This window comes from Pelmatolapia mariae, linkage group LG12 (genome assembly GCF_036321145.2).
Source record: "Pelmatolapia mariae isolate MD_Pm_ZW linkage group LG12, Pm_UMD_F_2, whole genome shotgun sequence".
Taxonomy (NCBI): Eukaryota; Metazoa; Chordata; class Actinopteri; order Cichliformes; family Cichlidae; genus Pelmatolapia; species Pelmatolapia mariae.
In genome coordinates, this window is record NC_086237.1 from 30,289,638 (window position 1) to 30,302,296 (window position 12,659).

Here is a 12,659-nt window from a genome sequence, read left to right on the forward strand (position 1 = left end):
ATTGTCCTGCAAGCTGAAGAGTTAAATGTCAGCAGTGGATAAATTCAGCATTTGATAACAAAACTCTGTTAAGTTTTTCCTGCTTTAACACCAATGAGAGATATAGGCGCATGTATAGTGTGTGCTATAGTGTAAGCTGTTCTTCATTGCATGTACGTGTGTTCGTACGCTTCCATTCATGGCCTGTGGGCCTCTCTCACCCAAAAGGGCATTTTCTTAACAGCTGCCTTTCTCTCGCGTGTGCTAAGAAAGGCAAATGTGCTTCTAGCAGTTGTTAGATTATTATGCTGTTATATGTTACACTATACCTGTAATCAAAATGAGTGAATCATGATACTGCTGTAGGCCACATCATACTTCTTGTGTAATCAGTATGTAGTTTTAGTGTGCATCATATGTCTGAGTTAAAAGAATGTGAAAATCATTAGATTTATTAGATAGGTTTGTATTATCCTATACTGCTGATTTTCTGTGAGTGAGTTAGACTATTTCATGACATTTCATACTGCTGAGTTATGAAGAGAATATTGTTTTCAGAGGGCCTTGCTTTTCTGATATTAAGGAGAAGGGAGCACATTCCACGGGAGCTTCACTCCCACCTTTGTTGGAAGCAGAAAAACAGGGAGCCAAGGTCATAACTCAGGCTCACTGACAGTTAGAAAGAATGTGAATGCTTAGTTTTGTGGCTGTGGCGCATTTTGTATAGCTTCTTTTCTTTTGTTTAGTAGCTTTCTAGTAGTGTTTTGCTTACACCCTTCCTCTGTGTGGCCAGTCACTAAAATGGCATCTATGTAGAGTAGAAACTTTCTCTGTTTGTTTTATTATTATTATTATTTTAAATTCTCCTTTCTCAAAAAGAGAAAATGAAATTGTAGTTGTTCTTCTTTGTTCTCCTTGAACTTTAGAATAAACTTCATCTGCATTAGTAAATCATATGCCTAATCATTATGTGTCACTGTGATCCACAAGTGTGATCACAAATGTACTTATTTTTCAAACCAACAAAACAAAAAACAAAACAAAAAACAAGTTGCTGACGGCATGAAAAGCCACTGTTTGGTGTGTGTCTAGGCCTGCCTCTACCTCTTGCTCTTCCACTATGCATTCCTCTCCCTTTCTTTTTGGATTACTCCTGCTCCGGCTTGTTGTTTTTCTAAACATTTCTCATCAGGTGTTAATTTTGCTTGTTTATTCCCCATTTTCAAAGATTTTGCTGGGCCGTCATTGGCACGTGTATAGGAATTTCTTTTACTTATGTATTAATCACATTATTTTATTGTATAATGCCTTGGTGCCACTGGATTTTAACATGTTCACACTCATACATTAAGACAAATGGTGGGGGTTCTAGTAAGGAAGTTGGGGGGAAGCAGACCACTCCACAGGAAGAGTCTTTTGTCTCTTTGAGGACTCTGGGAGGTAGCAAGGGAGTGTGAACCTTAAGGTGTGAAACAGCTGTGTACTGCCTTTTGTTCCTGAAGAAGGTATTTAACTGAGAGCCATGCTAGGCTCAGTGAGACTCTGCTGACCTGCCCCGCGGTCATGTAGGCTCTCCACAAGCTTGGTTGTCTGTTCTTTGTGTTTGGGTTAAAGAATGTTAGCTACCGCTCACCGCTCGTCTGCAGGCTTTATTTAATGGAAAACTTCCACAACAAAATGGCGACGAGGATGGGATGGTCCGTGTGGTTGCTGAAGAACGGTTCCGTGGACGGGCTGATCACCCCTGAGGAAAAAGGTACCTTTGTCCTACCGGCTGTTGAAGCGAAGGAAATGGAGGAGTCACGGAGCCGTGTGTTTCAGCCACCACTGAGACCATCGACTTTGAGGGGACTCCTGCAGATGGGTGAGTTGTAGCTAACTTGTATACAGTCATGGAGAGTTTTTGTCTGGCCGAGGGGGGGGAACGCCTGCCGACCCGGAGATAGAGTCTCCGGAGGGAAAATCCTGGTGGTTTGAGGCCCCAGGCTTGTGTTGGGTACGGTCCATCACAAGGACAGTGGCTCGTGCACGTTGTTGAGGAGAAGCCGGCCCAGACCTGTGTTCGGTCCAAGTACGTCACAGGGACAGCGATTCGGGTACACTGTCGGAGGGAAAAATCCTGGCGGTTTGAGGCCCCAGGCTTGTGTTGGGTACGGTCCATCACAAGGACATTGGCTCGAGCGCGCTGTTGGGGAGAAGCCGGCCCAGACCTGTGTTCGGTCCAAGTACGTCACAGGGACAGCGATTCGGGTACACTGTCGGAGTCCATTTCTGCGTACTACAGTGCGCAGAGTGGCGGTGTTCGTTCCTTGGTCCGTAGAAGGCAAGGAACCTCATGGGGGACGCCTCGTGTAGTAATGGGAAACTGGATCCAGTAAAGCGGCAGGCCTTCCACCGAGCGGCCAGAGACAAAACTCAATATCTGACTGTATGGTAAGAACTGAGTAAACGTGTGGTGTGTAAGATTACAGAGAATGGTTGTGTGGGAGAAGTTGATGTGTGTGTAAAAACAGTGAAAAATGGGGTTCAAAATGTTGAAAATGGGGAACAAAAACAAGAAAAAAAAAAGAAAAAAAAAAAAAGAGAGGAGTGTAGAAATTTATGTAAAAGTTGTTTCCAACTAGCGGAAGGTGGTGGTACTGCAGGCCACCAGCTCCCCTAGGGTGGACACACGAAAAATTTCTTTTTAACAGAATTGTTGATAAAAATAGGAAGGGGGTTTGGTGTTTTTTAATGTAGAACAACTACAATCTCTCTGGGTTTTTAAGAAAGGGGAGTTCAGAACCAGAGAGGGGAGATGTGTTGTTTTAAGCAATGAGAACAATGATCAAAATGTCTCAGTGTGTCACTTGCAGGTGAAGAGCAGACCTGGATCAATTTTCCACGTGCAGCAGGAAGAAAATTATAGGTTAACACCATTTAGAAACACTCAAGCCAAGTTTTTGGCTGAATTATTTTACAGCTTAACTTCCATGTGTTTGTCACCCTGAGAACTCATGCTCCAAGAATCTCTCCCTGAAGACAAGAAATGCAGTTCCAGAACAACGATGGATATCAAGAGCTCACAGCAGTATCCTAAGCAGTGAAGAAAAGGTCCAGCAGCAGCAGCTGTGCAAGACAGCGACAGCAAGGAGAAAAATGGCATCATCATGACTGGATGGATGGAGATGTGCATTTCCAACGAGCTGCAACTTCACTGTGTGTAAATGGACTTTTGAAAAGACTGCCTGAGTTGGACATTTGCCACTTTTGGAGCAAAATGGCAAGATGAGGCAGTGGAAAACACAGGACAAAGCTGAAAGACAACTGACTCTCACTGGACTGCTGCAAGGGGGGGAGATGAGATGAGACCACAGTGGAAGGAGCAGGGGAGAACATGGAGGAAGGCTGTTTTAGTGTGGGAAATAAAATTTGGGTTTAGGAAACCGGGAAGAAAAAACGACTGCCTTGCGTGGAGAATTGAAAAGTGTCTGGAGCACCGCAAAGAGGAGAGGTACACAAAAATTACACAAACAGAAAAATGCATTAATCCTACTAACACAAACACACATGCAATGAAGCTCATGAAGATCAAACAGTATTTTTAAGCATGCATTTCTGTTACCGTCATCTTGTCCGGTTCACTTAGTAGGTTAAGAAGTGATACATAGACTAGTGAACTAGTATTATTTTTGGGGAAGGATGATTGAATCATTGCAGGGGTGAACAGAATGATGCAGGAGGGTCAGATGAGTGGAGACTAATAGATTATTGAGTTTCTTGTTTCTGATGTGTGGGGGAGGTCTTATCATGACACACGTCTGGGTACATTGGAAGAAACTCATCGTCTTAGAGCATTGACCTTTGGGTGGCGCTGTCACTTGGTGTTTCGCTCGCTTTGTGGTAGAGTATCACTTCCTGTTCCTGCTCAAACACAGTGGTGTTTCTGAGTAGCTTTTCTGCTTAGCAATTTAATTGAAATCTTTTGATACATCCCTTTTTTATAGTATAATCTTAACGTGCTTCATCTGAATCACCCTTTCTGTGTACTCACTACCTAATTTATAGCCAAAGTATTCACTCACTGTCTCTTTACTGTTTCGCTAGCTTAGCTTAGCTCGTAGCCGACTCGTTAGCACCATGGCTACTTCACCTGTCCCTGTTGCACTTTCCTGCTCATTGTGTCAGATGTTTAGTTACTCCTCGGCCTCCTTTAGCAGTAATGATACCTGTAACAAATGTAGCATATTTGCAGCTCTGGAGGCCAGGATTACTGAATTGGAGACTCGGCTTCGCACCCTTCATTCACCCGTAGCTAGCCAGGCCCCTGTAGCTGGTGCAGCCGAAGATAGCGTAGGCCCCGCTAGCTGTTCCCCGGCAGACCCCAAGCAGCTGGGGAACGAGGGCGGTTGGGTGACGGTGAGGAGGAAGCATAGTCTTAAACAGAAGCCCCAGGTACACCACCAACCTGTTCATGTGTCTAACCGTTTTTCCCCACTCGGCGACACACCCGCCGGGGGTCAAACTCTGGTAATTGGCGATTCTGTTCTCAGACATGTGAAGCTAGAGACACCGGCAACCATAGTCAATTGCCTTCCAGGGGCCAGAGCAGGCGACATTGAAGGAAATTTAAAACTGCTGGCTAAGGGTAAACGTAAATACAGTAAGATCATAATTCACGTCGGCAGTAATGACACCCGGTTACGCCAATCGGAGGTCACTAAAATCAATATTGAATCGGTGTGTAACTTTGCCAAAACAATGTCGGACTCTGTAGTTTTCTCTGGTCCCCTCCCCAATCAGACCAGGAGTGACATGTTTAGCCGCATGTTCTCCTTAAATTGCTGGCTGTCTGAGTGGTGTCCCAGAAACGATGTGGGCTTCATAGATAATTGGCAAACCTTCTGGAGGAAACCTGGTCTTGTTAGGAGAGACGGCATCCATCCCACTTTGGATGGAGCAGCTCTCATTTCTAGAAATATGGACCAATTTATTAAACCCCCCAAAATCTGACTATCCAGAGTTGGGACCAGGAAGCAGAGTTGCAGTCTTACACGCCTCTCTGCAGCTTCTCTCCTCCTGCTACCCCCCCAAAAACCCATCTCCATTGAGACTGTGTCAGCTCCCAAACAGACAAAAAACAAACCAAAAACCAGCAATAAAAAACTTAAACATAAAAAATCAAAAAGAAAGAACAATACAGAATCCACATCTGAACCAAAGAGTAAAACAGTGAAATGTGGATTATTAAATATTAGGTCTCTCTCCTCCAAGTCTCTGTTAGTACATGACTTAATAATCGACCAACAAATCGATTTACTCTGCCTTACAGAAACCTGGTTGCAGCAGGATGATTATGTTAGTTTAAATGAATCAACACCCCCGAGTCATTCTAACTACCAGAAACCTCGAAGCACAGGCCGAGGGGGCGGTGTGGCAGCAATTTTTCACACCAGTCTATTAATTAACGAAAGACCAAGACAGACTTTTAATTCATTTGAAAGCCTGATGCTTAGCCTTGTCCACCCCAGCTGTAAAACTCAGAAACCAGTCTTATTTGTTATCATCTACCGTCCACCTGGGCCTTACACAGAGTTTCTCTCTGATTTCTCAGACTTTTTATCTGATTTAGTGCTCAGCTCAGATAAAATAATTATTGTGGGTGATTTTAACATCCATGTAGATGCTAAAAATGACAGCCTCAAATTGGCATTTAATCTGTTATTAGACTCAATTGGCTTCTCTCAAAATGTAAAAGAACCCACCCACCACTTTAATCACACTCTAGATCTTGTTTTAACATATGGCTTAGAAACTGAACATTTAACAGTGTTTCCTGAAAACCCTCTGCTGTCTGATCATTTCCTGATAACATTTACATTTACAATAATTGATTACACAGCAGTGGAGAGTAGACTTTATCAAAGTAGATGTCTTTCTGAAAGTGCTGTAACTAAGTTTAAGAATATAATCCACCCACTGTTATCATCTTCAATGCCCTGTACCAACATAGAGCAGGGCAGCTACCTGAACGCTACTCCAACAGAGGTCGATTATCTTGTTAATAATTTTACCTCCTCACTACGTACGACTCTGGATACTGTAGCTCCAGTGAAAACTAAAGTCTCAAATCAGAAGTACCTGACTCCGTGGTATAATTCTCAAACACGTAGCCTAAAGCAGATAACTCGTAAGCTGGAGAGGAAATGGCGTGTCACAAATTTAGAGGATCATCATTTAGCCTGGAGAAATAGTTTGTTGCTTTATAAGAAAGCCCTCCGCAAAGCCAGAACATCTTACTATTCGTCACTGATTGAAGAAAATAAGAACAACCCCAGGTTTCTCTTCAGCACTGTAGCCAGGCTGACAAAAAGTCAGAGCTCTACTGAGCCAACAATCCCTTTAACGTTAACTAGTAATGACTTCATGAACTTCTTCAGAAATAAAATTTTTATCATTAGAGAAAAAATTACCAATAATCATCCCACAGATGTAATATTATCTACAGCTACTTTTAGTACCATTGATGTTAAGTTAGAGTCTTTTTCTCCAATTGATCTTTCTGAGTTAACTTCAATAATTACTTCCTCTAAACCATCAACGTGTCTTTTAGACCCCATTCCTACAAAACTGCTCAAAGAAGTCCTGCCATTAATTAATTCTTCAATCTTAAATATGATCAATCTATCTCTAATAATCGGCTATGTACCACAGGCCTTCAAGGTGGCTGTAGTTAAACCTTTACTCAAAAAGCCATCTCTAGACCCAGCTGTCTTAGCTAATTATAGGCCAATATCCAACCTTCCTTTCATATCAAAAATCCTTGAAAGAGTAGTTGTCAAACAGCTAACAGATCATCTGCAGAGGAATGGCTTATTTGAAGAGTTTCAGTCAGGTTTCAGAGCTCATCACAGCACAGAAACAGCTTTAGTGAAGGTTACAAATGATCTTCTTATGGCCTCTGACAGTGGACTCATCTCTGTGCTTGTCCTGCTAGACCTTAGTGCTGCGTTCGATACTGTTGACCATAATATCTTATTAGAGCGATTAGAACATGCTGTAGGTATTACAGGTACTGCACTGCAGTGGTTTGTATCATATCTATCTAATAGACTCCAATTTGTTCAAGTAAATGGAGAGTCCTCTTCACCCACTAAGGTCAATTATGGTGTTCCACAGGGTTCAGTGCTAGGACCAATTCTATTTACATTATACATGCTTCCCCTAGGCAGCATCATTAGAAGACATAGCATAAATTTTCACTGCTATGCAGATGATACGCAGCTCTATCTATCCATGAAGCCAGGTAACACACACCAATTAGTTAAACTGCAGGAATGTCTTAAAGACATAAAGACCTGGATGGCCGCTAACTTCCTGCTTCTTAATTCAGATAAAACTGAGGTTATTGTACTTGGTCCTGAAAATCTTAGAAATATGGCATCTAAGCAGATCCTTACTATGGATGGCATTACCTTGGCCTCCAGTAATGCTGTGAGGAACCTTGGAGTCATTTTTGACCAGGACATGTCCTTCAAGGCACATATTAAACAAATATGTAAGACCGCTTTCTTCCATTTGCGCAACATCTCTAAAATTAGAAATATCCTGTCTCAGAGTGATGCTGAAAAACTAGTTCATGCCTTCATTACTTCCAGGCTGGACTACTGTAATTCGTTATTATCAGGATGTCCTAAAAACTCGCTGAAAAGTCTTCAGTTAATCCAAAATGCTGCAGCAAGAGTACTGACAGGGACTAGAAAGAGAGAGCATATTTCTCCTGTATTGGCTTCCCTTCATTGGCTTCCTGTTAAATCCAGAATTGAATTCAAAATCCTGCTCCTCACTTACAAGGTCTTAAATAATCAGGCCCCATCTTATCTTAATGACCTTGTAGTACCATATCACCCTATTAGAGCACTTCGCTCTCGCTCTGCAGGCTTACTTGCTGTTCCTAGAGTATTTAAAAGTAGAATGGGAGGGAGAGCCTTCAGTTTTCAGGCCCCTCTTCTGTGGAACCAGCTTCCAGTTTGGATTCGGGAGACAGACACTATCTCTACTTTTAAGATTAGGCTTAAAACTTTCCTTTTTGCTAAAGCATATAGTTAGGGCTGGACCAGGTGACCCTGAATCCTCCCTTAGTTATGCTGCAATAGACGTAGGCTGCCGGGGATTCCCATGATGCATTGAGTTTTTCCTTTCCAGTCACCTTCTCACTCACTATGTGTTAATAGACCTCTCTGCATCGAATCATATCTGTTATTAATCTCTGTCTCTCGTCCACAGCATGTCTTTCATCCTGTTTTCCTTCTTTCACCCCAACCGGTCGCAGCAGATGGCCGCCCCTCCCTGAGCCTGGTTCTGCCGGAGGTTTCTTCCTGTTAAAAGGGAGTTTTTCCTTCCCACTGTCGCCAAAGTGCTTGCTCATAGGGGGTCATATGATATGATTGTTGGGTTTTTCTCTGTATTTATTATTGTGCGATCTACTGTACAATATAAAGCGCCTTGAGGCGACTTTTGTTGTGATTTGGCGCTGTATAAATAAAATTGAATTGAATTGAATTGAATTAATAGAATATTGCTGTTGTGTGAGGTGTGTGACTGGTGGATGAAAGTTTTGGAGATTTACTGATGCATTTTCCTTTGGTACCATTTTGAACCTGCCAGTTAGTTTTGTTTTGATCTATCATTCTGAGAGAGTATGCTTAGACAACTTCTAAAAAGAGGCCTTCATATTTTTTGATTTTTAACAGTGCACTGAGATTTTTTGTTTGGCAATTTTCTCTTTTTCAAGCAGGCCTGCAAGATCGGAATCGAAAGCGCTACACAACATGTTGATCAATCGCAACTGAGCTTCTCCAAAATTAAAATGGGCTCGGGAGAAAGCCACTTACTTGGGACAATCAGAAAACAAGTCCCTGTCAAAAAGGATTCAGCGAGGTAATCCAGTCTAAATTTTTTTTTCTTTTTTGAAATGACGTCATTGCTGGCAGTAGAAACTTATTGCGTCACGAGAGGTTCTACTGTCAGCAAATAAAAAATGGGGACTGACTGGACTGACAAAAGCTTTCACTGACTTGACACCAGTATGCAAGATTGCACCTCCACCCAGACAGTGACAAAAGGGTGGATGTATGTATGTATTTATGTTTCTTTTAACAGGAGCAGAAAGGTGACAGCAACAGGTCGCATGGGCTTTTGGGCCATGCTGCCTTAACCTTTTAATTGCCACTTTCTGTGTCTTTGTGAATTTACCAGCAGTGTGTTATTCATGACCTTGTATTGTTTACAGTGCAGAGGTCACTGTGAGAAAGTGTGCATACAGATGCGCTGCGCTAACATCTACATCACCTTTTCCACAGCCGAGGGTTAATCATATGATCTAATCACATGATTTACAGCAGGACACACCACTGGCTTTTAGAGTTAATTTTAAAATTCTTGTGTTTGTTTTTAAATGCCTTCACAGTCTTGCCCCGCCTTACCTCTCTGAGCTTCTTCATCTCCACACACCCTGTCGGTCTCTAAGGTCAGCTGACCAGCTGCTCCTGGAGGTACCGAGATCCAGGAGGAAGCTCAGAGGGGACAGGGCCTTCTCTATCGTGGCTCCAAAATTATGGAATAATTTGCCCATGCACATTAGAGAGGCCCCTTCACTGTCCACTTTTAAATCACGTCTTAAAACCCACTTTTATTCCTTGGCTTTTAACCTCAGTGAGACTTAGTTTCTCTTTTAATTGAAGTAGTTATTTAATTAATGATTTCACTCTTCTTTTATTTTGTTTTTATTTATATCTAATGTAATTTTATTTTATGGTTCCAATGTACAGCACTTTGTGTCAGCTGTGGTTGTTTTAAAGTGCTTTATAAATAAAGTTGATGATGATGATGATGATAATGTTTTTTCTTACCACAGGGCCTGGAGTGGAGCTTCTCCAGAGGGGAAACCCTGGAAGTTTTAAGAGACAGTGCACAACTTTATTGTGCATGTCTAATTGTGCTAAGCTGACATAGGGCAAAAGAGGGTTTTCCAGGGAAGTTTTCATTTTTAAATTGCAGAGACCGTGACATGAGGGATATGGAAGAAGAGAGTGAGGTGCAGATGCAGACCATGACCAGGAGAGAACGCTTCAAGAGGACCAGTGAGAAGCAGGGACCATCTGCAGGACAGCTGACAAACGACAGTGGGCTGCACCTCTGGGCTTCCAAAGGATTGTCACGAGGAGATTTTGAACAGCAAATCTTTAATAAAATGAAAGAGTTTCTACGTTGACGTTGAGGAAGACTACAGGAGTGTACGACTTGCTCTGCTCCTAATCTACAGCTGCGTTGGAACAGAAATCGAGGGATGAAGAGAGCGTGCCAAGCTCCAAAAGTGACAGTGCAAAGGGAGATCAGCGTCGGAATTATGACTCTGTAAATGGCACAGACACCAGGAGCCATGACCGGGACTGGGAATGTCCACCTAATGCTGTTTCACTTTGCCATGCAAAGTACTTTGACACTCTGGAGAAGGCCTTTCCTCTGTATCATTGTTGTTTCCATTTGCATGTGAGAGCTTAGATTGTGGGGAGGATTAAAGATGAACAAAGGGTGGTGGGAGAACAGTGAAGTGAGGATACACAGTGTGAAACTCCTTTAAGTGTACAATAATGTTGATGTGATATACAGAATGTCAGGAAAGAAATTCTGGTTTTAATGTGATTCTTGATTTAAGAATCAAAGGGTGGGAGTGTATAGGAATTTCTTTTACTTATGTATTAATCACATTATTTTATTGTATAATGCAGGGGTCGACAACCCTGGGCACGCGTGCCACAGCTGGCACGCGAAGGGTTAACTGATGGCACGCTCGGTGGGCCGATGATTTTTTTTTTTTTTTTGTAGCGGTATAAACAATGAAAGGGGGTGGATTGGCCGGATGCTGGCCGGTGTGTAAAAATAACTCAGTTGTTTGGTGGTGGCTATGGCGTAGCTTCCACTGATTCAGTAACATTAGCAAGTGGTGGAGGCCAGCAGGTGGATGAGGGAAAGGGGAGGCAGGAGGAGCAGAGACCCGAGGCAGCACCGGTCCGAGTGTCAGGTGAACTGAACTGTACACTGCGTGGGAAGAAAACTTCTTTTTACAGGGAAAAAAAAACCCCTAAACTTTTGTGCAAGCACCGAGTACGCTGCCACGGGAATGTGAAATTCACAGAGAAACCCCCTAATCCCGGACACTGATATGACCGCTGCGGCACACCTGCACCAGGGCAAACCTCCACCTGCCCCACTCCTGCTAAACAGGTGAAAATAGATTTAAGAACGACAGGACTTATTGCCGCTGAGTCTTTGAATAGTACACATTTGACATGCAAACGTGAGCACAAAAAAAAAAAAAAAAAAAAAACAAGGAGCAAGAGTCCAGAAATACATGAATAATTCAAAACAAACTACACAGGGTCAAACCACGAGTCCACATATCAAAAAGTTCAGGGAGCTGACTGCTCAAAACATCCAAAGACCCAGTTCAGGACCAGCTGCCTAAAGGCAGCAGCGGCGCGGACACAGTTCAGGCAGCCGACCGCAAAGGCGGCGACGGGCAAACACTTCTGGAGGCCGACCGTGCACACGGCAACGGCGGCAGCGGGCAAACAGTTCTGGAGGCCGACCACTTGGAAAGCAGTGGCGGCCACTGAGCAGATCCGGAGGTCGGCTGCGATGCCAGCTGCGGCGACGATCTCTCTCAGGAGGCCGGCCTCGACGGCCATGATGCCAACTTAGAGGCCTGGAAAACGGCCGGCAGAGGCGAGGCGGAACAGGCCGAGCGGGCTCTGACGGCGGTGTTGCAACCGCAGGGCCAGACGAGGGCGTGGACGAAGACACGGAGGCCGGACCAGGCGTGGACGAAGACACGGAGGCCGGACCAGGCGTGGACGAAGACACGGAGGCCGGACCAGGCGTGGACGGCTGCGGGACCTGACGGCTGCGGGACGGCTGCGGGACCTGACGGCTGCGGGACGGCTGCGGGACCTGACGGCTGCGGGACGGCTGCGGGACCTGACGGCTGCGGGACGGCTGCGGGACCTGACGGCAGTAGTGATGCTGCTGATGCTGCAGGCGGTGATGTAGATGTCGCGGGGGATGATTCAGCAGGAGACGACTGAACAGACTTCCCCGGGCCGCCAGCAGATGTGAGGATGTGCTGGCTGGGCTCCTCGGGCCCTCCAGCTGACGACACTTGAGGCTGGCTGGGTTCTCCCGAACCCCCAGCTGACGACACTTGAGGCTGGCTGGGTTCTCCCGAACCCCCAGCTGACGACACTTGAGGCTGGCTGGGTTCTCCCGAACCCCCAGCTGACGACACTTGAGGCTGGCTGGGTTCTCCCGAACCCCCAGCTGACGACACTTGAGGCTGGCTGGGTTCTCCCGAACCCCCAGCTGACGACACTTGAGGCTGGACGGGCGACTCGGGCCCTCAAGCTGATGACACTTGAGGCTGGACGGGCGACTCGGGCCCTCCAGCTGGAGTAGATGCAGGGCCAGAGGCAATAGGGACCCCTGACTGAGGGTGAAGATGAGCGGCTGACTGAGCAGATGACAAAGCTAATGATTCCTCTACTAACTGCGCTACTGACTGGGTTATGGACTGTAACAAAGCTTGCAGAAAATCCGATTGTGGTAGCGACTGAGCTATGGATAGCGGAGGTGAAGACTGAGCT